General features: G+C 41.6%; 1 protein-coding gene and 1 long non-coding RNA gene across 2 annotated transcripts in view; one reads left to right on the plus strand and one right to left on the minus strand.

The window, feature by feature from the left end:
* Positions 1–27,932, plus strand: part of TSPAN9 (tetraspanin 9) — a 365,810-nt gene that overhangs the window by 76,539 nt on the left and 261,339 nt on the right. The window contains exon 3 of the mRNA XM_075856056.1: positions 18,898–18,927. The gene's annotated coding sequence lies outside the window, so the exon portion shown is untranslated. The remainder of the gene's footprint in view (positions 1–18,897; positions 18,928–27,932) is intronic.
* LOC142750868 (uncharacterized) lies at positions 16,713–18,565 on the minus strand. Its single transcript, XR_012882624.1, has 2 exons — positions 18,375–18,565; positions 16,713–17,293 (listed from the first exon to the last, which is right to left on the minus strand). It is a non-coding gene; the product is annotated as an uncharacterized LOC142750868 (long non-coding RNA).

Raw genomic sequence — 27,932 nt, forward strand, 5'->3', positions numbered from 1 at the left:
CAGGGATCCCCCATAGACATTAATCCTATTTTATTTAAAAAATATATTCATCTGTTTTAAAGTCATCCCACAATGCCACCTTTCTATCTATGTAAGGCTGGATTCACACGAGCATGTTCGGCCGGTAAAGGACGGAACGTATTTCGGCCGCAAGTCCCAGACCGAGCACACTGCAGGGAGCCGGGCTCCTTGTATCATAGTTATGTACGACGCAAGGAGTCCCTGCCTCGCTGCAGGACAACTGTCCCGTACTGTAATCATGTTTTCAGTACGGGACAGTAGTTCCACGGAGAGGCTGGGACTCCTAGCATCGTACATAACGATGATGCTAGGAGCCCGGCTCCCTGCAGTGTGTTGGGTCCAGGAGTTGCGGCCGAAATACGTTCCGTCCTTTACGGACCGAACATGCTCGTGTGAATCCAGCCTAACAGTTTCTTATAGTTCTTTGAGTTGGATATATGTGAGAAAAAGTAGTTATGATGGGAACGGATATTTTTCAGTAATTCCTGTGACGAACGCTAAAGTCAGGGTCTCCCCAGCATGAAATGACTGATAACAGAAAATAATAGATTCTTCTTAGCAAAGTGAACTAATGTTTAGTTCAGTGAAGGCCCAATGATTTTGTTCAATGGAGTCTTTATGGTTTAGTTCATTTGAGACCCAATGATTTAGTTCACTGAAGGACTTTTGGTTAAGTTCCATTCAGACTTTAAGTTCTAGTTCAGTGTTGACCTTATAGTTTAGTTCAGTGGAAACCCTATGGCAGACTTCAGTAGAGATCCTAAATTCTATTTTGTTGAAGATCCTATGGTTTACTTCAGTGGAAACCTTATTATTTTGTACAGTGGAGAATTTATGTTCTAGCTCAGTGAAGACCCTTTGTTTTAGTTCACTGTCTATTTTGGTGGAGAACCTAAGGTCTAATTCAGTGAAGACCCTATAGTTTACTTCAATGGAGACATTACTATCTAGTTTGGTGGATAACCTATGTTCTAGATTAGTGTAGACCTTATGGTTTACTTCAGTAGACACTTAAAGTTCTAGTACATTCAAGATCCTATGGTTTACTTCAGTGGAGAATTTATGTTCTAGTTGGTGGAGAACCTATGGTTTATTTCAATGAACATCTTACTGTCTAGTTTGGTGGAGAACTTATGGTCTAGTTTAGTGAAGACTCTGTTGTCTAGTGAAGACCCTATTGTCTAGTCTGGTTGAAAACCTATGGTCTACTTCAGTGAAGACCCTATGGTTTCGTTTAGTGGAGAACCTATGGAGAACACCTTTAAATAAAATTGCATAGGAGTGGAATAGTGAATTCATTATAGAAGTTCAGCTGTCAGATTCTAGACACTTGAAGACTTCTGAATAATCTGAATACTTTGCACGGTATTTAATTATGAATAATTCAAGCTTTTATCAGTAGAGACGTTTCTCTTCAATTCACATTTAATTCTATTTAAAAGAAATCTATGGAATGGAAATATTCATTAAAGATTAAGAATAAGAAAGGAAAATCAAGGTGGAAATTATGCTAATTGTAGTATGACCCGGCACTGGCCGCAATATAATTTGATGTATATTTTCCGTGGTTACCTCCCCCAGGGCCACTGACCCTAATTAATAAACAAGTTACCAATTAACTTTGCAGAGTATGAGAATTATATATTACCGTGAAAACCTGACCTATGAACGGTCCCTGGTGGCTCTCGTTGGACAGTTTGATTTTTGTAATAAAGGGGTCGGTCAGTGACATTTGACGGAAAATAATCATTAGAAAGCAATAATTGACTTCTAAGATATTTGAGGGTTGCACCTGGACCATGCACTTTTATTCTGTGGCTCGGTGTAGAATGAATGTATATGTATAAAGAATTGTAAGTGTAAGTCAGTATCATTATGTTTTACCCTTTCTTCCCGATTATAGTAATTCATAGGGAACAAAGGTGAATATATCCAGGGGCAGCCGCTGTGACAGTCATGGATACCATAATGATAAGATGACTTAATTTTGAATGGCACTATACATCTAACCCATGTAAAGGATGACCATACATGGGGCTCTAAAGTAAGAAATGGGCTCAAGGGTTGTGAAGGGAGTGAACAAGACCTTCTCCCAGTTATGGATGGGTATGATGGTGTGACTCAGTACTATGTATTTGGCCTTCTCTCCTTTATGTACAGATGTGCCCCTCCTTACCTTATCTCTAAACCCTATATATGATGTGCAGTGTGAGATGATAAACAAAAATGTAATAGAAAAATGCATACCCCCGATGCTAGAAAAGTATACATTTAACCAGGCGCGTAACTAGGAAAGACTGGGCCCCATAGCAAACTCTTGACCGCCCCCCCCCCGGTTGCCACAAGCAGCCCCCCTTATAAATAGTGCCCTCTGTAGAATGTGCCATACAGCCCTCTGTAGACAGTGCTATATAGCCCCGCCTATAGACAGTGTCACACCCCATTTGTAGATAACGCCCCCACCTCCCTCTTGTAGATAGTGGCATACAGCCCCTGTAGATATTGCCATAAAGCTCCCACTGTATATAGTGCTATACAGCGCCCACTGTATATAGTGCCACACAGCCCCCCTTAGTAGAAAGTGCCACACACAGACCCCTGTAGATTGTGCCACACTCAGCCCCCTGTAGATAGAGCCACAGCCCTCCCCCTTGTAAATAGTGCCATACAGTTCCCCCTTGTGTATAGTACCACACAGCTCCCCCTTGTGTATAGTGCCACACAGTTCCCCCTTGCGTATAGTGCCACACAGCTCCCCCTTGTGAATAGTGCCACACAGCTCCCCCTTGTGAATAGAGCCACTCAGCTCCCCCTTGTGTATAGTGCCACACAGCCCCCCTTTGTGTATAGTGCCACACAGCTCTCCCCCTTGTGTATAGTGCCACAAGGCAATGACGCATCAGAGAAAGTTTTATCAGCTAGGGAGATGTCACTCAAACATGGAAAGGTGGGTTTGGAGGCAGGACTATGTGACTCTTCAGGATAGCGGCACCGTCCCCATGGCCCTCTAATGAGTAATTAGCATATAGTGTGCGTCGTTTTAAAAGTGGATTTTAAGAATTTTGCTGTATCTGAAAAAACATACAAGGGAATGTTTGGAAATATTGTCAGGTCATGTATTACCACATGGTGGCGGTTCAAGGGGTTAAAACTACCTGACAGATTCCCATTAAATATACAATGACTTGAGAACAATTCCATCTGCCCTGCAATTTTGTTATTATAAATATATCCTATATAACTACAGATCCAGAACCAAGCTCTGACATATATACAGTAGCACAACCAAGCTCAGTACATAAATACAGCACTAGAACCAAGCTCTGACATATATACATCACCAGAACCAAGCTCAGTACATACATACAGAACTAGAACAAAGCTCAGTACATATAGACAGCCCCAGAACCAAGCTCTGACATATATACAGTACCACAACTAAGCTCAGTACATAAATACAGCACCACAACCAAGATCAGTACATAAATTCAGTACCACAACCAAGATCAGTACATAAATACAGCAATAGAACCAAGCTCAGTACATAAATACAGCACTAGAACCAAGCCCATACATATACAGCACCAGAACCAACCTCAGTACATAAATACAGCACCAGACCCAACCTCAGTACATAAATACAGCACTACAACCAAGCTCAGTACATAAATACAGCACCAGAACCAAACTCATTACATATATACACAGCACCAAAACCAATCTCATACGTATATACAGCATCAGAACCAAGATCAGTACATATATACAAAACCAGAACAAATACAGCTCAATTTAGTGCAACCCCTGCTGTATAGGTTTGTACAGCGTAAAACTACAGCTCCCAGCATGGCCCGAGGGAGATGCAGTTTCACAAAAAAAAATCATATCATAATCATCTTGCTGCAGATCATACATTACTGATTAGAGGCAGAATAAACATTTACATTAAGTGACTCACCGGTGACATCTCAGATTCTAGTTCTTTTCTTCTCCCTCCGGTCCAGACATCTATGATGGATTTCTACCAGCCATGGCCCATTTCTGCAGTTTTCCGCTCAGATGTCTTCAGCTTCTCACTTTTAAAACATTTCTGCACCTATAAACAAAGTTAAAATTCTCAACACCTCTTGCACCTCTAACTATAATAGCGCCATACACTGTGTCCCTGATTATAATAGTACCATACACTGTCACACACACACACACCGTGCCCCCTGTAGATAGTGCCCCCATAGCCACCGTGCTGCCCTACATATAGCTTCCCCTATAGTTAGTGCTCCACATATATCCCACCTCTGTAGACAGTGCCCTACATATAGCCACCCTGTTGCTAGTGCCCCACAGGTAACCCACCCCTATATATAGTGTCCCACATTTAGCCAACCCCTATAGAAAGTGCCCTAAAAAATAGCTCCCCTATAGATAGTGCTCTACATATAGCCCACCCCTGTATAGTGTCTCACATATAGTGGCCCACATATAGACCCCCCTGTAGATAGTGCCCCACATCCCCACATATAGACTCCCCTGCAGATAGTGGCCCATATATAGACCCCCCTGTATATAGTGGCCCATATATAGAACCCCCTGTAGATTGTGCCCCACATCCCCAAATACAGACCACCCTTGTAGCTAGTGCCCCACATCCCCACATATAGACCCCCCCTGTATATAGTGGCCCACATATAGACGACCCCCCTGCAGATAGAGCCCCCACTATAGATAATGCCATTAACAGTTTTATGAGAAAAGAAACCCAAAAACTTTACATACTCACATGATCCCGTTCCTGTTCGCTGGCAATGCAGACCTGCTCTCTTCTGAGCGGGTCTGCAGGAGCTGAACGAGTGTCGTCCAATGACGCTGATTGGTGGGGCAGAATGACTTGCCCCGTCAATCAGCGCCTTTAAAGTATGGAAGCGGCGCGATGACGTCATTGCGCCGCTAGCCAATCAGCATCATTGTAAGGCGCTGAATGGTCGGGCATGCCCGGCCATTCAGCGCTAATGCACGTATTTGGCTGTCGCTAGCACCGGGGCCCCCTCCGGTGCTAGCGGCGCCTACAGGCATGAGAGGGCCTGTGTCGCCCGGCCCATACTTGTTGGAGGGTCGGCGGCGCGGGCCCCATAGTAGCGGAGCTACTGCTGTAGGAGCCATAACGGCTGCTAGCGTCGCCACCGAGCATATGCCGGGGGGGGGCGTGTCGGCTGGCGGCAATGGCCCCCTCAAGCCGCGGTAGTTACGCCACTGCATTTAACGTATATGTTTTTTTACTAGATGACTGTGATGTTTGACTCCCATGGCCGATAGACTCCCATATAAAAAAACATTATATGTTTAACATGGCGTGAAATTGTGTTGAATTGGTATCATGACAAATTGTATAATTGAATGCAGTTCAAGAAAAGTTAAAGGGGTATTTCCACTAGAAAGGTGAAAAATGCTAGATCAGTGGGAGTCAGACTGCTGGGACCCCCACCGATAACCAGATTCCCCCAGCACAAGACGGCGTATATGAGGAATTTGAATGGAGCAGAGGCCAGGCATGCGTAGTGACGCTCCATTCAAAATCTAGGTGGCTGACAGAAACAGCCGAGCACAGATTAGATAGATAGATACACCGAGTTCCAAATTATTATGCACATTGGATTTAAGTGTCATAAACATTTAATTATTAGTTTTTCAATGAAGCTCATGGATGGTGTCTTAGGGCTCTTTGGATCATTGTAATCAATCTCAGACACCTGTGATAATTAGTTTGCCAGGTGTGCCCAATCAAAGGAAAACTACTTAAGAAGGACGTTCCACATTATTAAGCAGGCCACAGGTTTCAAGTAATATGGGAAAGAAAAAGGATCTCTCTGCTGCCGAAAAGCGTGAAATAGTGCAATACCTTGGACAAGGTATGAAAACATTGGATATTTCAAGAAAACTTAAGCGTGATCATCGTACTGTGAAAATATTTGTGGCTGATTCAGAGCACAGACAGGTTCGTTCAGATAAAGGCATAATGAGGAAGGTTTCTGCCAGACAAATTAATAGGATTAGGAGAGCAGCTGCTAAAATGCCATTGCAAAGCAGCAAACAGGTATTTGAAGCCGCTGGTGCCTCTGGCACGAACCTCAAGGTGTAGAATCCTCCAGAGGTTTGCAAGTGTGCATAAAGCTATTATTCGGCCACCCCTAAACAATGCTCACAAGCAGAAACGGTTGCAGTGGGCTCAAAAATACATGAAGACTAATTTTCAAACCGTGTTGTTTACTGATGAGTGCCGTGCAACCCTGGATGGTCCAGATGGATGGAGTAGTGGATGGTTGGTGAATGGCCACCATGTCCCAACAAGGCTGCGACGTCAGCAAGGTGGTGGCGGAGTCATGTTTTGGGCTGGAATCATGGGGAGTGAGCTGGTAGGCCCCATTAGGGTCCCTGACGGTGTGAAAATGACCTCTGCAAAATACGTAGAGTTTATGACTGACCACTTTCTTCCGTGGTACAAAAAGAAGAACCGTGCCTTCCGTAGCAAAATTATCTTCATGCATGACAATGCACCATCTCATGCTGCAAAGAATACATCTGTGTCATTGGCTGCTATGGGCATAAAAGGAGAGAAACTCATGGTGTGGCCCCCATGTTCCCCTGACCTCAACCCTATTAAGAACCTTTGGAGCATCCTCAAGCAAAATATCTATGAGGGTGGGAGGCAGTTCACATCAAAACAGAAGCTCTGGGAGGCTATTCTGACATCCTGCAAAGATATTCAAGCAGAAACTGTCCAAATACTCACAAATTCAATGGATGCAAGAATTGTGATGGTGATATCAGAGAAGGGGTCCTATGTTAACATGTAACTTGGCCTGTTAAGTTTTTTTTGATTGAAAGAGCTTTTGATTTCTGTAAATATGACCTCCTGATGCTGCAAATTCAACAAATTACCATTTTAGTTCTCTTTACAACCTTTAAAATGTTTTGATCTCTGTTGTGCATAATAATGTGAAACAGTGCATTTTGAGTTTTTTACTTCTAAAAAAAAATCTGTTATCATTAGGAGATTTGTTCAATAAAATTTGCATTATACTCCAACGGTTGATGGCTTGAAGATTATACTGACTGTCTGTTGCATCGACTATTTAGGAAAATCAGCGAAAAATAACATTTGCATAATAATTTGGAACGCGGTGTAGATAGATAGATAGAAAACAGAAAATCCAAAGCAGCATATTTGTAATAGCAGTAGTGAGTGCTATCCCTAGGGTCCAGCTCAGTAGCGTAGCTAGCAGGGGGGGAGCAGGGGCCCCGGGCCCACTGAGATGGTGGGGTCCAGGGCCGGTCCCCCAGCGGTTGTGTGTCCCCGTTTCAACTGTGCCAGCTCCAGCTGTGAGGCGGCTCGATGCAGACAGGAGCGATGTAGAGATGACATCGCACCTGTCTACGCAGAGCCACACACTGCACAGAGCGGAGGAGCAGAGTGATCTCTGCCACTCCTCGTGGGAACGGGGATAGGTAAAAAAAATAATAATTTTTTTTTTATTAGGCACTATGGGGCATTATACTGGGTATCGGGGGCAGCTAAGGGGGGATTATACTGGGTATCGGGGGCTGTAATAAGGAAGTATACTGTATGGGGGCAGCTATGGGGACATTATATTATATGGGGCAGCTATGGGGTATTATACTCTATGGAGCAGCTATGGGGGCATTATACTGTATGTGGCAGCTATCGGAGCATTATACTTTGTTGGGCAGCTATGGGGGCATTATACTGTATTGGGCAGCTATGGGGGCATTATACTGTGTGGGGCAGCTATCACTCTGCCCCAGACAGTATAATGCCCGCATAGCTGCCCCATAATAAAATAAATATTTACCTATCCCCATTCCCACGAGCAGTGGCACAGATCACTCTGCTCCTCTGCTCTGTGCAGTGTGTGGCTACACAGTACAATGCCCTCATAGTGCCTCCCACACAGTATAATACCCCCAGATCTGCCCCCATACACTGTGTAGGGGCAGCTATGGGGGCATTATACTGTATGTCGGCATCTATGTGGCGTTATACTGTATGTGGGCAGCTATGGGGCATTATACTGTGGGGGAGGCACTATAGGGCCATTATACTGTGGGGGAAGCACTATAGGGCCATTATACTGTGGGGGCAGCTATAGGGGCATTATACTATGTGGGGACAGCTATATGGGCATTATACCGCGTGGGGGGCACTATGGGGGCATTATTCTGTGTGGGGAGGCACTATAGGGGCATTATACTGTGTGGGGTGCACTAAGGGGCCATTATAGTATGTGGGGGCAGCTATGGTAGAATTATTCTGTGTGTGGGGGCAGCTATAGGGGCATTATACAATGTGGAGCACACTAGGGGGTCATTATACTGTGTGGTGGGCCCACTGAGATGTGTTTCGCCCCTCTGTGTTAAACCCCTAGTTACGCCTCTGGTCCAGCTCACTACCCTTAAGCAATATAAGATAAAAAGTCCACTTTACTTGCATCTGCTGGAGTGCTGCACATTTTGAGATAGATAGATAGATAGATAGATAGATAGATAGATAGATAGATAGATAGATAGATAGATAGATAGATAGATAGATAGATAGATAGATAGATAGATATGGGATAGATAGATAGATAGATAGATAGATAGATAGATAGATAGATAGATAGATAGATAGATAGATAGATAGATAGATAGATAGATATGGGATAGATAGATAGATAGATAGATAGATAGATAGATAGATAGATAGATAGATAGATAGATAGATATGGGATAGATAGATAGATAGATAGATAGATAGATAGATAGATAGATAGATAGATAGATAGATAGATATGGGATAGATAGATAGATAGATAGATAGATAGATAGATAGATAGATAGATAGATAGATAGATAGATAGATAGATAGATAGATAGATAGATAGATAGATAGATAGATAGATAGATAATATATCCATGGACATGTTTTCTTTCTGGGCATCTCGGAATTCACCTAACAGGGGTCATATTGTTCTACCCACTCATGGATAACATGCCAGCCTCTTACGTATGGTATATACAGTATATATATATATATATATATATATATATATATATATATATATATATATATATATATATAAAATAAACAAAGCAAAGTGGAGCAGTACAGTAGCAGGAAAGACCTCACGGTTGGTGCAAGCTTCAGGGGAACGACCCTTTTCCTCACAGTAATAAACAAATTGACAATGAAGCAGCACACCAAAAAAAATAGAGATTTATTCAGCAAACGCCACAATGTTTCACCCTCTAAAGAATTGGTCATGACAGACTGTAAGGGTTAACAAGATGGCACTGATGACACTGGAAACTTACGGCCTATATGTGAATAAATTCCTATTTTCACGGCGGTTCCAGTTACAGAATGTAAATACTGTCACAGTTCCCGAGATATTTGATATTGGATTATGAATGTGAACCATGAACACCTAACACTCTGACCCTGTTATGAACCGCGGCGGTATGAAATATACTATGGCACCTTATCCTCATGTGACTGCCTCCGTCCTCAATCATTCCCATAATCCTAAAGTCTAACCCGTCTGTCCGGTACAAACCCTTTTTAGCGGCCATGATTACAATTTTGAATATCGTCCATGTTCTAAAACTATTTTCTGATTTGCTTTTTGGGAAGTTTTATACGTTTCTTGAAGGGATGGGCGACAAACATTATGAAAATGCTGCATCTGATAGAGACGTACAGTCGACATGGGCATATACTGTATGTCTGTTACTTATCATTGTCATTGTACCATGTATGCCCACTTGACATACCAACTCCTACGTATTCTACAAAGTCACAAGGTATTCCATTCCTGGATTATGGCAGATATAGGGGCTCCCCATGTTATGCACTGTAGATAGATAGATAGATAGATAGATAGATAGATAGATAGATAGATAGATAGATAGATAGATAGATAGATAGATAGATAGATAATCCGTATACCGACAGCAAGCATAGAGCTTAGATAGATAAAAGAAAGATAAAAAGTAGGGGGCCTACAGGTAAAGCCGGCCCTGCAGAGGAGTAGGCTTTACTGACATAAGACTGGACACCCTCTAGACCAGCGGTCCCCAACCTTTTTTGCACCAAGGACCAGGTTCATGCAAGAAAATTTTTCCAGGGAGCGGCAAAGGGTTCTGATCAGTTCACATGTGTAGATACGACAGATTTTCCGCAACGGAATTCGTTGTGGAAAATCCGCAGCTTAATACAGTAACAGCAAAGTGGATGAGATACAACAAATCTTATCCACACGCTGCGTAAATACTGAGTGGAACGACCCGCTTAGAAATTGACATGAGGTGCAGTTTTATTCCGCAGCGTGTCAATTGTATTTGCGTAAATGCTGCTTACTTGTTACGGGTTCTCCCCGTTTAATTCAATGGGGAGGTAATACCCACAACAAATTACAGTTGTTGCGTTTATTGCGGCGGAATCGAGAAAAAAAACTTATACTCACCCAGAAGTCTGTGTTTCTTCCTCCAGGCCGGCCTCCTGGGATGACATTTCATCCCATGTGACCACTGCTGCAGCCAATCACCGGCTGCAGTAGTCTCCTGGGATGAAAAATCATTCTAGGAGTCAGGCCTGCTAGAAGTTTTCCCCAGCGGACATTCCGGCCGAAAAACTGCACCACAGTATGGTGCAGTTTTTCGCCCGAAATTCCCTGCAGCCACCGGGGGCGGATAACAGGTATCGCCGCCCGGTACAAAAATGATCCGTGGCCTGGTATTGGTCTGCAGGTCCGGTGGTAGTAAGGGATCACTGCTCTAGACAACTGAGATATGTAGGGAATAGTCCTGGAAGTTTTTAATACTCATTAACATAAAGGTGCAAGAGCTTCTTCCGGCTCGGAGGACTTGAAATGATTTCTATCAGCAGGTTTGTCCTTTACTTGATTTTCATAATGAAATCTTAAGTGTACGCTAAACACCCCTCCGCCTTCCAGATGATTTGTTCACACTTATTATTAATTGAAGCGTTTGGCCGTGCTGAGCGCATTCTAATTAATTCACATCAGAACCAGGATCAGGGTGAAGTATTTTAAGGTAATTGCATAAAGGCAATAGTGACCACAAATTAAGTTGATTTATATTGTATAATTCCGAATGCCGGGCCCCGTCACCCCACTATTCGGCAGGTTAGCTCATAATTTACCTTAATATGCTAATCCCAGCCATATTGATTGTCTTTAGCTGCAATTTAGTAGCTAAGCAAGTACCGGAATTAAAAGACCATGAGCTAAACAAATCTATTCAGCTCTTGCAGTACTTTATTCTTCATTCTAAATTCAGCATTTTATGGGGAGGAGGGTAAAAACGAAAAAAATATAAACATTTTGTATAAATTCTTATAAGCAATTCATATACTCAACGGGATGCGTCACCATACGATTAAAGGGGTTGTCCCAGAAAAAACATTTATTACCCATCCACAGGATAGGTGATAAGTGTCTGATCGCTGGGGGCTCCACCGATCACTAGAACCTGTGGCGGAATCCTTTAGGAGGAGCTTGAATGGAGCGGTGGTCAAGGATGTGCGCTTCCGCTCTGTTCAATGTGCTTGGGACTGACAGAGACAGCAAAACGCTGCACTCAGCTGTCTCCGTCAGTCCCATATAGTTTGAATGGAGTGATCCTAAACATGCTTGTCCGCCGCTCCATTCAAAGTTCTCCTTACTGCCGTCTTGCATTGAGGAGGACCAAAGGGCTTAGGACTCCCATTCTAGTGATGAGCAGGGGTACCAGCGATCAGACATTTATCACCTGTCCTGTGGATAGGTGATAAATGTCCTGTTCCGGGAATACCCCTTTAATATAATAAGCCAGTGTATTATAAAAATAATAAATTCTTAAATCCGTCAATCTGGAAATTCTGATAATCCAGCACAGAATTGAAGAACAATCTGGAATCTCAAAAAAATATAACATATGTATTTATTCCCCTTTCTTCATAGAGCGCCAAAATATTCTATAGTATTGTACAGAATTTATAATCTCTTACATTAGTCCCTGTTCCTCAGGGGTGTCACTAGGGAGGGGTATACTGAGCATGTGCCCCAGGGTGCCAAAAGAGGTGCCAACAAGCCACTCGGCCTTGGCCAAGGTATGAAGATAAAGGGCTAGTTTAAGGATCTGAAGCCTTCCTATGACTTTCCCCAAATGGAGCTCACAATCTAATTCCCCTAAACTAACCTACAAGGATTTTGTAGTGTGGGAAGAAGCAGGAGAACCCAGAGGAAACCCACACAGATCCGGGTTTAGCAGACAACCTCCATGTTGATGTTGCTCCTGATCAGATTTGTATCCAGGAACTTCGTTTTTAAGGCAACAATGCTGACCACCTGTTAAATAAGGATAAGACCTCTGGGAATAGGCGTGTGTGGCCAGGAATGAGGAATTGGGGCCCCTCATTCTCTGTAACAGTGGAGGTCAGACCCTCATCTGGTGGTGCACTGGTGGCCAATCATCATTATGCACCGGCAGTCTTTCTGCAGATGAGTGGGGTCTATGCTGGTCTCCACATGAGGATGATGATCCAGGGTAGACACCCGCTGACAGCAGTGCTTGTTGCTAAGCAACTGTTCAAACTTATTTGGATACAGTCTTTCAAACATGGAGGTCTCCTTATGGAAATATTACTATACAAGTGTTGTGTTACTTGTTACCAATGGTGTCGAAAAAATAACACATAACTATCTCGCTCTATATATATACACTGTATGCCTATTGTTAGTTTTGGAGCCATTTATATCTATTCCATCTAATGGTTGTAAATCCTTCTCGAGGGCAATGCTGATAATCTGATACTGGATTAACTATGTCAGGTATGAACATTTAACACTGTGAACTTGTCGTGAACCTATATGTCCGTGATAGTGTGTATCACATGGTATTGTAGTTATTATGGAAGTATCGTGAAGAGTTTGTTTTAACGTTTTTGTATTGGTTTTTTTTATCAGTTAGCACCACAAAAAAATAAAAAAACCTCCTAACCCTAAATATTTAAACGCCATGAAACTAAGGGTTAAAGGATTTGTCCGGGAGTTAACATTGAGGTTATTGGGAATTTCTATGGGTATAACGTCAACAGCCGATCAGTGTTTGATTGGTGGGAGTTCGACCCATGGGACCCCTTACGACACGTATAATGAAGGGGCCATGGAGTTTATAGACACAATGACTGATCCGTACATGCAGCCCTGTGACTGGTACTGTAGCTCAGCTCTAGCGGGGGTCGGACCGCCACCAATCAATCATTGATGGCCCTTTAAACAAATTTAATGAGCCACAGCACAAAGGGTGCATGAACTTTGTAGTGCGCGCACCATGTCATGGCACCCTAGGGACATGGGTATTGTATGTGGGACCAGATAACATGGGGAATTAAAAAAGTTTGTGCACCCTCCGTGCTTCTTAGTTCAGCCGGTTCCTGAACTGAGATCTTGACACCGTATGGAGATGTGTATATGTTTACAAAAAGTATCCTCATACACTTTACATACCGTAGAGCATTGCAAAAGTTTATGCACCCCATATGTAACCCTCTCTATGAGAACCTAATATACAGGATGGGCCATTTATATGGATACACCTAAATAAAATGGGAATGGTTGGTGATATTAATTTCCTGTTTGTGGCACATTAGTATATGGGAGGGGGGAAACTTTTCAAGCAGGGTGTTGACCATGGCGGCCATTTTGAAGTCGGCCATTTTGTATCCAACTTTAGTTTTTTCAATGGGAAGAGGGTCATGTGACACATCAAACTTATCGAGAATTTTACAAGAAAAACAATGGTGTGCTTGGTTTTAATGTTACTTTATTCTTTCATGAGTTATTTACAAGTTTCTGACCACTTATAAAATATGTTCAAAGTGCTGCCCATTGTGTTGGATTGTCAATGCAACCCTCTTCTCCCACTCTTCACACACTGATAGCAACACCGCAGAAGAAATGCCTCCCGATCTGACCCCCTTAGACTTTTATCTTTGGGGTCATCTGAAGGCAATTGTCTATGCTGTGAAGATACGAGATGTGCAGCAACTGAAACTACGGATACTGGAAGCCTGTGCTAGCATTTCTTCTGCGGTGTTGCTATCAGTGTGTGAAGAGTGGGAGAAGAGGGTTGCATTGACAATCCAACACAATGGGCAGCACATTGAACACATTTTATAAGTGGTCAGAAACTTGTAAATAACTCATGAAAGAATAAAGTAACGTTAAAACCAAGCACACCATTGTTTTTCTTGTGAAAAGTTTGATACAAAATGGCCGACTTCAAAATGGCCGCCATGGTCAACACCCAGCTTGAAAAGTTTCCCCCTTCCCATATACTAATGTGCCACAAACAGGAAGTTAATATCACCAACCATTCCCATTTTATTTAGGTGTATCCATATAAATGGCCCACCCTGTAGATACGAGCCATGCAGCAATGCTTCCGTGCCCTATCTCCATTTCTTAATTTTATGGAGAGTATGAAGCCACCTCAGGAAGTCTGTTCTTCAATATCTTTGGAACTGAACAAAATTGTCTGATGCAATATATTTAGGATATGGAAGATGGTCAGTTCTGCAACATTTTATTTTGCTTTTTACATTGAAAGGTTCACTTTAATAAAAGGGAAGAATAGAGACAATAGAATTTATCTGACTGAGGAAATAATTTTTTTCCCCCTTGGAGTAAAACTGGCCATAGTCGCAGTCCATGAGAGTTTTTGTTTTTCCATGGCCCATATAATTAGTCCTGAGAAAGGTTGAACCTGATGGACATGTATCTATGTAACTATGTAACTTCTCGAATCCAAACTTTTATCCTATCCGTCTGTTCATCAACCACTTTACAAACTTCAACCTTGGATGTCACAGAGCTTAGGAATAGATAAGATCTCAGCGTTTATCCAGTGCAGAGATGGGGTATTATCATGTACTGTGCCGGCAGTAAGCGGCCACAACTTAAATAGAAGTTACTACCGGTTCTGAGTGCGATGTTCCCTTCAGGACTTCCTGAATCATCCCATGCATCTGGTGTCTCTTTTAAGATAACAGAGAAAATAGTTCTATATATCACAAGAGCTAACAGTAGATAGGAATGGTCAACCTGGGAGTTATTCAGTTACTAGATACCGATATAGCAGAGCTAAGTGTCATTTTCCAGGCCTCATCATGATCTATTATGGTTTTACATGGGACTACCAATTAACCGAAAGTGAACTCAGTTCAGAAAGAGTTCACTTTCCTTGTTTATTTATCACAATGACTTTTCACGGTGCGGTGCCCTTATGGGTCTTCCTCCTGACGGTCTGTGGCTATCAGGTCCAACGCCTCACTGCAACCTGGCTCCTCCTTCTGGGGGAGCCAAACCAAGATTTTGAGCTCCAGCAGATCTGTATATGGCAGCCTATGCAAATGCCGGAGCACAGATGGGTTCAGCCTAAGATACGGCAAAGGTAGGCCACTGGTCCCCGACTCTTATATGGCCTTCTGGCTTGGAGGGTTTAAGATTATGTCATGAGGACTACAGATGAGGCGGTCATTTTTGCCAATCAGTATACAATAGATCGCATCCGTGCGCTCTTTTTGTAGAACTTGGGTGATAGAAAGCATGCATTTGGGGTTTAAAACAAAAGAAAAAGGGAACGGAGGGCTACTCTGAAGGACATGACATGACTCCACCCTGCATTGTATAGGCAAACACATTTTCCCATGGTAGTAACAGCTAATTGATTAGAGGAACTGGACCCACAACGATCACCTGATCAGTGGTTGACTTCTGTTTAAGAAGAGTTGTCTTCATGAGACAACCCCTTTAAATTCCATTGGGGCTCACAACCAGAAGGGCACTAATCAAATGAAGAAAAGTGAGTACCAAATATGGAGAAAGGTTGTCCAAAGTGGATGACCACTTTAAATGCTACTCCATCCCAAAAGTAGCCCTGTGAACAGCCCCACCCTCTGGATGACAGAGGGGTATATCTTAGTGGTTCACTCTATTTCTATGGTATGTACCCTTTATAATTAATAGTATGTAAAGTCATGATAGAATTTACTTGAATAAGTAAAACTTGCATTAAATACATTTTTATTACCAAGTATCAGTAAAATGTGTGTTGCCTGTGGCTACTGTTTATCCAGTGGATGGAGGTGCCCAGGGTCGTAGAAAGGTCTCAAAGATTATTTTTAAATCAAGCCAAAAAAAGTAGACCCTAGTGGCAAGCGGTCGGCTCCAAAGTCATCTCCAAATGGGGTTGGACGATTTGGACCATTAATGTGCCAGAACCTTGGCCTACCAAAGGATTTACTGGTACTTCGGTGGACCACACCAACTTGGAGGTGCCCCAAATTGGTTTGACCCCAATTCATTTACCCATGGGCAGTGTAAACCTGCAGAAAGCGCTTCTTCTCTGTAGGAACCATAATAGTAGCAAATGGGTTGGACGAGGTTATTGTCTACATCAATGTTTCCTCTTACTAGTAATTGGTAGGTGAGGAGCTTGACAAAGAATAGCTGCTTGGGTGGGGTGGTTAGAACCAGCTCCATGAGTGAGCCCAATTATAACTTTGCCATTGGGCTCCTTTCCTAACTTTTTGTTATACATTTACTATATAATTTAGGAAAACATTTTACAAAATATTTAAAATGAACATTTAGCAGCTGCTTTTATTACCGGAGTGCATTATTTTGACAAACAGAAGCCGGAGCGGCATGAATCTTCATAATGTTTTCATGTAATCTACAATCTCAAAAGAAAGAGAGAAAAAAAATTGGAAAAGCAATAGAGTAAGTCATGTTGATGAATGTGTCCCGGTGGAGGTAGAGCATTTGTTTGTCCTGGCTTGCTTTCAGCTTCATTTCTTTGCCGTTCACTCTAGTCTTGTAGACCTCCCATGCCTTATAGTCTAAATAGTTATCAGCGTACGACTTCAGAGTAGATTGTAGAACAGGTGACCTTGTATTATAAGATCACTGTATTCTTTGACGGTCCATACAATACTTCTGTAATGATGTCTTCTAAGACGGAGGAACGTCGGCAGACTCTATGGCTGTTCATGGCAGGATCAGTGCATCTCATTGTGGACTATTCAATATGTGCTCCTCAACGCATTGAGATCATGTTGCCTGCAGCAAGGCCATGATGTTGAGGCTTGGACAACCTCTAAACAAACCGGTTGTCCCACCACGTCGGGGTGTTCAGCTACCTCTGGGGCAGCATCCTGTGCAGCAAACACAAGTTAAGCTGGCCGTACACATTCAGCCAAAAGCAATCGTTCCCGCTTCGCATGCTCAAATCGGTCAAGAGGAAAAGTCAACTAACATAGGGATCGGAGGATAAGCTGCTGCTGGTAACCTCTGTCAGCGCTTATCTCCTAAGGGAACATAGGGCCAGATGTGTTGAATCTAGACGCCTGATGAAAGTAGTAGGGCTTCCCCCATGCCCACGCACGCACGCACACACACATCTGTCTATCACTTCAAGATCAGATAATGGGTTTGAATGACTACATCCTGAATGATCATGTTGTGACATGCAAGGGACAAGTAGATATACACTGCTCAGTATCCGTCACATTACAACATATTGGAAATATTTTGTCACTTCATCTATAAAGGATTCTCTGCTGTACATAGTCTGAGGAGTCACAGATATATGTGTATAGGTCAGATATCAGTACACAGGCTGCACACAGTATCATGTAGACTGTGGAAAACACCCAAATGTTGCCTGTACTTTTTATGTAGTGAGCAGTGGTCTGTCTGTCTGTCTGTCTATCCATCTATCTATCTATCTATCTATCTATCTATCTATCTATCTATCTATCTATCTATCTATCTATCTATCTATCTATCTATCTATCTATCTATCTATCTATCTATCATCTATCTATCTATCATCTATCTATCTATCATCTATCTATCTATCATCTATCTATCTATCATCTATCTATCTATCATCTATCTATCTATCATCTATCTATCTATCATCTATCGTATCTATCGTATCTATCGTTCTATCTATATAAAAATATATTAAAGGGTTATTCCAGCAAAAGACATTTATGGCATATCCATAGGATATGCAATAAATGCCTGATCGATAAGAACCCCTGTCCTCTAGGACCACCACAGATTGGGAGATGGGGGGTGGGTCTAGTGTCCCTCCTGTAGCCTAGAAGTTGGGCCAAAATAAGAGGAGATGACTGGTGTTTCTATAGATGTCTATGAAGATTGATGTAACAGCTCAGTGAGTGCGCTCAGCTATCGAGATACAGAAACAACCAAGCACGCTCACTCAACTGTTTCTGGTACTCCGTATAAACACCTCTGGATGTGCGCTGCAGAAACCTTGGCGGAGTTCTTCCTCTTTGTTATGGCTTCAGACCAGCACAGGGAAAAATGGGATCCCTAGTTTCCGGAAACTCCAGCAGTCGGACTGTTACAGGTCACACATTTAGGTCTTGTCCTATAGATATTCCATAAATGTCCTTTGCCCTTTAAGCAATTACATAAATATAACATTATTACAAGAGTTGCTAAACAGTTGCAGTGTTTTGATAACCTGCAGAGCGAATGACTCACCAGCAGGCATAATAAGCTGTTTTATGACAGCCTGAGGACCATGAACAGACAACCATAAACAGCATCCTGTAGGATGTTGACGGATCTGTAACAAGTTTGAAATTCTCTCGAGGTTATTATCAGAAGAATCCCGTTACTAGAGGAATTAATTCTGATACTAACATGGTGATAGGGAATTGATATTTATGCAAATTCAATTCACCTGTTTTGAAATATAATATATTTTTTTCTCTTCTCCTAGAAAGACTCCACCATACAAGATCTGTCCCAGGTAAGTTGTGTGTTACCTTGCTATTAATGTGGCTGTTTTTGGCAGGTCTGAGCACCATTTACAAGGTGTAACATAACACAGCTGGACGTCTGGGCTGACCAAGAAAAATAAGCGCATGTGTAATTGTATTTCTGATTGTAGTTTGTCCAGGAGCTGGACTGTAAATGATAACTTGGAGAATAATAAATCTCGGCTGACACTTGGAGGCATCTGAATACAGCAGACTTCTGTTAATGCAGTACGGTGACTAGCTTATGATGCAGATTTTGACATTCAGAATCACATTTTAGATTCAGATTTTTTGCAAAGTAAGAATTTTACTCTGAAGTTAAAATTCTGCAGAATATATGATGCAGGGAATTGCTGTGTTTGTAAAGTCTTCCTTGACAATAAGTAGTTCACAAAGTGTCCCCTCTGCTGGAACCCCCCGGCGATCAGCTGTAATCTGTGGGGAAACCTGGCAGTAAGTTTTAAATTTCCTTGCAGCGCCACCACAGGGGAAATGAAGCATTACACCCTGCCCATTCATATCAATGTGTTTGTGTAATACAGGATAGGACAGGTCCTCCAGAACGAGAGACTCTCTATGTAACCGCTCTACACTCAAGAGATGTTGATCCTGAACAGAGGACCATCCTAAATTAATTCAGAATTCCCCAATAGGGTGTATGAAAATGTGTTTTTTTTTAAACTGGGCAATCCCTTTAAGAGCAGTATCATTATTTAAATTGCCACCTTCACCCAAGCCCAGCCACTAACACCTCCACCATCACCCCCCATAACAACAGACACCACTTCATATAAGGAAATGTATTTATTTATTTTTTTAGTTACCTTAGACATTTATTTATATTTATTCATTTTTTTTATTCAAGTTGTTTATTTAATCTATTTTATTTATGTATTTTATGTTCTTTATTTATGTTTTTTTTTCCATTTATTTTATGTATTGATTTATTGAATTTAAGTTATATATTTTTTTAATTTGATTTATTTTATGTATTTATTTATGTTATCTTTGTAGATAGTTTATGAATTTATTTATTCACATATCTGTTGTGTTTTATTTATTCTTTCAATGTTTTATTTATTTATATTTATTTTTGTATTTATGTATTTAATTGCGTTAATGTTATTTAATTTATGTTGTTTCTTTTTTGTATTTTATGTTATTATTTATGAATTCATTTATTTATTTCCTTTGTATAAATCATTGGCGCATTAACATAAAATTGATTTTTATTAGAAGTTGATATACTTATCCTAAAAGTTGCGCTTGCAGTAATTGCATATGAAGCTAAATGTCCCAAGCCAGCCACAAGATATTAATATGAGCATGGTGATAAATAGCGGGCATACTTTATCAGACGATACCATGTTATGTGGTACTGAAATATATATGCTATATGTAACAGATCTCCCTCATACACAAGTTTCCATTGCCTGTCTATATACGTACAGGACTGTATTTGGCCAAAGTATCGCTATACACTAAATCCACCTAATCCACCCCCTTCCCTTGGATTACAATCTAGTTTACATTTTGTGGTACCTATGACAATAAGCCTACAAGAAAACAGTCTTGTGAATTTTCGTGTCCATCCAGTAAATATAAAATAAAGTTATTATATTTTTTGATAAACTGTAGCACCAAATGTCCATATGATCCTGTACTGATCACTTTTACTACAATATTTATGTTTCTCTAATGCCTCTAAAATAAAAAACTGAAGTTTTGATTTAAAAAATGGCCCACCGTTTTGTGTATACAGCTCCTATGCAGACCGATGTGTCTCTATTGTTACATGCTACAAATGTATCTAGTTTGATCCTTCTGTCATGTGTTACTCCACTCTCTCTTCCCCCTCTTCTTGCTAACCTACAAACAATAGAAGAGGGGGTAGATAAAAGAGACACATAGGTCTGTATAGAAGCCGTATACATGGAAAAAGAAGATATTTTTTTAAACAAGACTATATGCAAAATTGCTCCCTTTTTTATTTTACATTAAAAAAAATGGTTTAAGTGGCACTATTCACTGTGGCTTTAGCATTTTATTCATGAACCAGGTGGATCAGGATGAACTGTACATATGAGTAAATTGAAATGTATCAGACCTGTTTTATATTGTTCTGCACTCGTTCATGACAATAGCTGAGTCGCTATATGTATGCATGGCCGCCATCAGGGCAGTACTGGCGGTACTCCCGTCAGGGGCCGGCCATAAATTTGAAAAAAGGGGGGCCCGCTCTCCCCTGGTTGAATTCATTTGGTCACGGCAGTGGGGCCTTTATGATTTCACTTTGGTGAAACGAACAGGTCCCATCATGGAGCCGGGGCTCGTACTTTACATCAAAGTAAAACCATAAAGGCCCGCTATTCACATAGTGCCTGCCCCCTACTCCTCCTCCACAGCGGCATGACAGCGTGTGGAGGAGACAAGGAGGAGAGACATCAAGAAGGCGGTGGGAGGTTTGAGTCCAGTGGAGGTGTCATGCAGCAGCAGCAGCAGCAGAAGACCCCTGACACAGTGAGTATGTGATGTCTGTCAAGCGGCTGCTGCTGCCAGGAGCCTCCTCACATCATATCCCCCCAATAAAAAGCAACGTTAGCCATGTCGGCACTATACCCTCTCAGCTCTGCTTCATAGTCTTTTATCACTAGTAGCAGTTCTTATGTCTTATCTCCTGTGCTGTGTAAGCAGATGGAGAAGACAGGTTTATTACACAGCACAGGAGATAAGAGCCATCCCTGCTAGTGATACAATGCGGTGCTTCAGTGTCCAGAGGATCATACAGACCTGGGGAAGACACTTGCTTTCTATGGGCGGGGGGGGGGAGATGGTGTAGTGGGAAAGAGAAAATAATGGGGGGTGGTTGACACTGAAGAAGACATTATACTAAGGGATGATAACTGGGGGAAAAGAGAGGATATCTGAAGGGAGGGGAGAAATTATACATGGGGAGGAGTAGAGGAATGGGAGAGGATACTTTGGGGAGGGGGAGAGATCTTAAATGGGTTGTCCACTTTCTGAAAACTGATGACCTATCCACCGGATAGGTCATCAGAATTGATCCGCAACTCCGGCTGCCTCCGTGCACCGGATGTTTGGAACGGGATGCAGTAGTTGGAGCCGGAAGCAGATGGCTCCGACCACTGCATAGCGGCCGTTCGGCGGAACTGCAGCTCTGCTCCTATTCACTTGAATACTGCAGCTCGGCCGCTATTCTTTTACTGGAGCCATCTGCTTCCGGCAACATCCTCTTGTGCCCGGAGGCAGCTGGAGTGCCGGATCGGCGCGAGGTCCTGGTGGATAGGTCATCAGTTTTCAGAAAGTGGAAAACCCCTTTAACCCCTTCAGGACGCAGCCCTTTTTCAAATTTTCACTTTTGTTTCTTTCTCCCCACATTTCAAAAGCTATAATTTTTTTATTTTTCCATCTATATCACCATATGAGGGCTTGTTTTTTGCGAGACAAGTTGTAGTTTTTCATGGCACCAATTATTCTACTGCATAATGTACTGGGAAGCTGAAAAAAAATTATTTGTGGGGTGAAATGGGCAAAAAACAGCGATTGCGTCATATTTTGGGGGGTTTTGTTTTTACGGCGTCCATCAGGCGGTAAAAACGACATATTCACCTTATTCTACAGGTTGATACGATTACGGCGATACACATTTATATGTTTTGTTTTATGTTTTACCACTTTTAAACCATTTGCTAAATTAAAAAAAACTTGTGTCGCCGTATTCTGAGAGCCATAACTTTTTTATTTTTCCATCAATTTAGCGATGTGAGGGGCGAGCTGTAGTTTTCACTCATACCATTTTCTATTGAATTTTTTTGCAGGCGCTAAGGTGACCAAAAAACAGCAATTTGCGTGTTTTATATATATATATATTTATTTATTTATTTTACAGCATTCACCGAGCGGGTTAAACAACGCTATATTGTGATAGTTCAGACTTTTACGGACGTGGCGATACCAGTTATGTTAACTTTTATTTTTTTTAAATTGATTTAGGGAAAAAATGTGAAAAGGTTTTTTTTTTGAACTTTTAATATTTTTTTTGGAACATAAAAATCTTTATTTAACGTTTTTTTTACTTTTTTTTATTAGTCCCCCTAGGAGACTTGAAGCAGTGATCGTTGGATCGCTTGCATGATATACTGCAATACTAATGTATTGCAGTATATAGTGATTCTGACAGTCTCCTTTGAGGCAGTGCTTCAAAAGAGTACAAAGATGGCGGAACTGAGGGCTTTTGTTTGGTCCCCAGGCTGTCTAGGCTGCCAAAGCAACCGTTGTAACCGGCCAATTGTGCCACACTTTAAATGCCGCGGTCACGATTGATCGCAACATTTAAGGTGTTAAACGGGCGGAATCAAAGTAAACTTTGATTCTTCTCATTGCAGGGAGGTGTCGGCTGCGTGTAACAGCCGTCACCCGCTGTGTATGGAGCGAGCTCAGCCTGTGAGCTCGCTTCATACTTCCCCTTAACCCTCATCACGTACAGTTACGTGATTTTGCGTGAAGGGGTTAAAGCCTATGTACACCTCTGTTTTTTCTTTTTTTTTATTTTTATAAAAATGTTTGTTTTTCAACTTTGTAAATACTTTTTATTAAAAATTATTATTTTTACTTTTTGAGATACAGCTGCTTTTTATCCTGTAGACAGAACAGCTGTATCTTTTGCTAAGACCTGAATCCATCGGTCCTGCCTTTTTGGTCACCTCATCTCCCACAAAAAATGAAATAAAAAGTGATCAAACCATCGCATTTACACCAAAATGGTATTATTAAAAACGACAGCTTATGCCGCAAAAAATAAGCCCTCATACCGCTTAATCGACGGAAAAATAAAAAAGTTGTGGCTCTCGGAATTTGGCGACGCAAAATAAATTTTCTTTTTTACACTTAGGTTTTTACATGTAAAAGTAGTAAAACATAGAAAAAACGATATATATTTTGTATCGCCGTAATCGTATTGACCCGCAGAATAAAGTTAACATGTTGTTTTAATTGCACAGTGAATTCCGTAAAAACAGCGCGCAAAAAAACATGGAGGAATCGCAGTTTTTTTCATTTTCTACCCCACAAATAATTTTTTCCCGTTTCCTAGTACATTATACGGCAAAATAAATGGTGCTACGAAAAACTACAACTCGTCCCGCAAAAACCAAGCCCTCATAGGACTATATCGACGGAAACTAAAGACGTTATGGCTTCTGGAATGTGGGGAGGAAAAAACGAAAATGAAAATCTGAAAGTTGTTTACGACGGGAAGGGGTTAAAGGGGTTTTGTCAAAATCAACATTTATCAACTATCTGCAGGGAAGGTGATAAATGTTTGATCACTATGGACCCCATCGCTGGGACCCCCACATCATTAGAAAGGGGGCACCCCCCCCCCATTCCTCCTCATTGCATGACTGCTGGATATAGCCACAAAAACAGACCATAAATATACACAAAAACTACAACAAAACAAAAAATGTCTCGTAGGTTCTTTTACTTATCAGATGTATCTTCCTCCTACACCCCACAGACATCAATCAGACCCGAGGTACAGATCATGTCATTCTGGAACAGTTCATATTTCAATGGCTGACATGGACCATATGGCCATACGGTAACAGGATCTAGAAATCTGTCCGGTGATTTACTAAATAGCGGTATTATTAGACAAATGACAGGATTAACACACACAGATTGTCTGATCACTCAAACCCCGAACTACAAAGCCACAGACACAGGTCGGGACAGCTGGGAAAACGCAGGAATGTTCTCATCTGGTGAAATAGATCCGCTCATGGACTCCGATAGAGAAGTAATAAAGTCAGATCAAGAGGAGGGAAAAAAAACTGATATTGGAAAATCTGACTCATACCGCCATTGCAGACGTTGTAAGCAATATATATGAATATATGTGTATACATCTGGATGTAGCCATCTTTATCTGGACTCTGATATCACACAACAAAAGCCATTGAAAAAGTCATTGAAAAACTCAAGATAAAGGATCTCACCACTGTGTATTTAATGCGTTAAAAGTCAAGGTAAAGACGGCTACATCTGTATACATATATATATATATATATATATTATTGATTATATCTATATGTGTATATACAGATGTAGTCATCTTTATCTTGACTTAACATTAAATACACAGTATCAAGCAACATTAACTTGACTTTTTCAATGACTGTTCAACGGCTTGTGTTGCGTGATATCACGCTGCAGCAAGTTGTCAGAGTCAAGATAAACTTGGCTACATCTATGTTTTGTATTTTTGGCTGTCTCTGATCCTTTCGTCTTGCTATCTAGGCTTGTCACATTGAATAATACGCACCTCACCAATCATAAGGGTATTTACAGTGAGAGAGTGGAGGCCGGGGTTGCTCTTCTCAGGGCGGGTTTATTTATTCATTTCTTTTTTTCATCATAGGGTGAGTTATTTTTTGTTTTATACAGTATGCGTTTTTTTTTTGTTTTTTTTTTAGTACTCCCATGTAACTCCAGAATTGTTTGTCTAAGTCTTCGTTCACATCGGTGTTCCGTTTTAAAGTTCCGTCGGAGCTTCCCGTCAGAATGGAACCCTGACTGAAACAAAGGGAAACTGTCGGTTTCCGTTTGCATCACCATTGATTTCATTGGCGGCGGATCCGGTGCAAATGGTTTCAGTTTGTCTCCATTGTGTAAGGGTTCTGTCCTTTTGACGGAATGAATACCGTAGTAGATTGCGCTACTGATTCTGTCAAAAAGATGGAACCCATACACGACGGGGACAAACGTAAACCATTTGCACCAAATCCGTCGCCATTGAAATCATTGGTGAGGCAAATGGAAACCTATGGTTTCCGTTTGTGTCAGTTTGGATTCCGTTCATGGGTTCCCCTGATGGAAAGGTCCGACGGAACCCACGAACGGAGTCCTGACGCAGATGTGAACAAAGCCTTATATATACAGGGCCACCCTTAGATGAAATAGTGGCATGTATATATATCTTCTGTTAGTGGCCCCATAATGTCGTCAGATGTAGGCAGAATTGTCCCTGAAAAGGGGACGGACGTCACCGATGTACCATCACGTGTAACACGCCACACAAACTTTTCGGACATATGCCCTACCACTTAAATAAAGGTCATGCCCATCCCAACAACTCTTATCTTATGCCCTTTGATCATGACTAGTGTATGGGTAACTAGTGGTGTAAATACTGTAGATTTTCCGCAACGGATTTCGTTGCAGAAAATCTGCAGCATAATACAGTAGCAGCAGAGTGGATGAGATTTGAACAAATCTCCTCCACATGCTGCGTAAATGATAAGCGGAAAAACCGCTCAGAAATTGACCTGCGGTCCGTTTTTTTCGGCAGCATGTCAATTGTATTTGCGTAATCGCTGCTTATGTGTTGCAGGTTTTTCCCATTTAATTTAATAGGGAGGTAAAACTCGCAACAAATAGTAGATGTTGTGGTTTTTGCGGCAGAAAAGCAGCAATTCCGCAGCAAAAAACGCAACTCAGATTTTTTTTTAAAATCTTATACTTACCCAGAAGTGGTCACATGGGATGAAGCGTCATCCCAGGCTGCAGAATGTCAGGGCATCGGAGGGACGCGTTGCCATGGTAAGTGTCCAGTTTTATTTTCCAGTGCAGGATTTCCACAACGGACATTCCGGCTTAAAAGCGTCAAGATAAGGATTGCTACATCTGTAACAGTAGTGCCCCATTAGTGTGACAGTCATAAAGCCCCCAAAATAGTTCACGGTCAGTGCCCCTTCTTTTACCTGATATGGGTAAATCTAGTGCGGAGACACCATTGATAGTTTACCAGCATGGTCCCTGCCTCCTGCACAGTAGCGCGTCATGTCTGAAATAAATTAAAGAGTGCGTCAGGTTTCAAAAAACGTATGTTATTTTTTTGTATAATTACAAGTTATACCATTCTCCAATACACTTTCTGTATTAATTCCTCACGGTTTTCAGGATCTCTGCTTGTTGTTATTCAGGAGGAACATTCATTGTTTACTTCCAGCGGATAAAATTCTGTCCATGGTCATGTGATGGACACACAGGTGCGCGGCTCGTTACAGTACGTGTATCAGAGCTGTGTCCTCTAACGATCCCAGCACCTGTGTGTCCATCACATGACCCTGTAACGATCCCAGCACCTGTGTGTCCATCACATGACCCTGTAGCGATCCCAGCCCCTGTGTGTCCATCACATGACCCTGTAACGATCCCAGCACCAGTGTGTCCATCACATGACCATGGACAGAATTTTATCCGCTGGAAGTAAACAATGAATGTTCCTACAGAATGACAACAAGCAGAGTTCCTGAAAATTATGAGGAATTAATACAGAAGGTATATTGGAAAATGGTATAACTTGTAATTCTACAAAAAAAATAACATTCATTTACTGAAACCGGAAAACCCCTTTAAGGTGTAGAAACTATTCAGGATCATCTAACCCTGCATCTGACGTACTCAGCTCTACTACACCCAGGCTCGCTACATCTGACAAACCCAACTCTGCTACATCTGTACAATTGACCCGAATCCTCTCTGCTGCTCCTGTGTTTGTGAACACTTGAAACTCCCCTCAGACTTTGGAAACTTGAACGCTACTTTTTCATTATTTTGCCTTTTCAAAGCTTGCAGCTAATTTGCAAATCATTTTCAATGTTCTGAATAATAGTTTCAAGCAGCTGAGACAAACACCTTGAATATTTCATTGCTCTTTTTATGAAACAACAGCGAGCATTCATAATAATAGCAGCCCGGCGCTTCCCCCACCGCACAGCGCTCGGAATATTTCATCTTCTTTGTAGACGACTTGGCACAAGTACTAATATTGTATTTTCCCATAGTGGAATACATGGTGGGGCACTGGTATGAAACACTTAGTATTTGGGTAAGAATTGTGCTAAAAAAAAGATAGTATTTAATTCAGACAGCAAATAAAAGGGACACATAGCTCTGCATGGGAGATGTA

This window comes from Rhinoderma darwinii, chromosome 3 (assembly GCF_050947455.1).
Source record: "Rhinoderma darwinii isolate aRhiDar2 chromosome 3, aRhiDar2.hap1, whole genome shotgun sequence".
In the NCBI taxonomy this organism is placed as follows: Eukaryota; Metazoa; Chordata; class Amphibia; order Anura; family Rhinodermatidae; genus Rhinoderma; species Rhinoderma darwinii.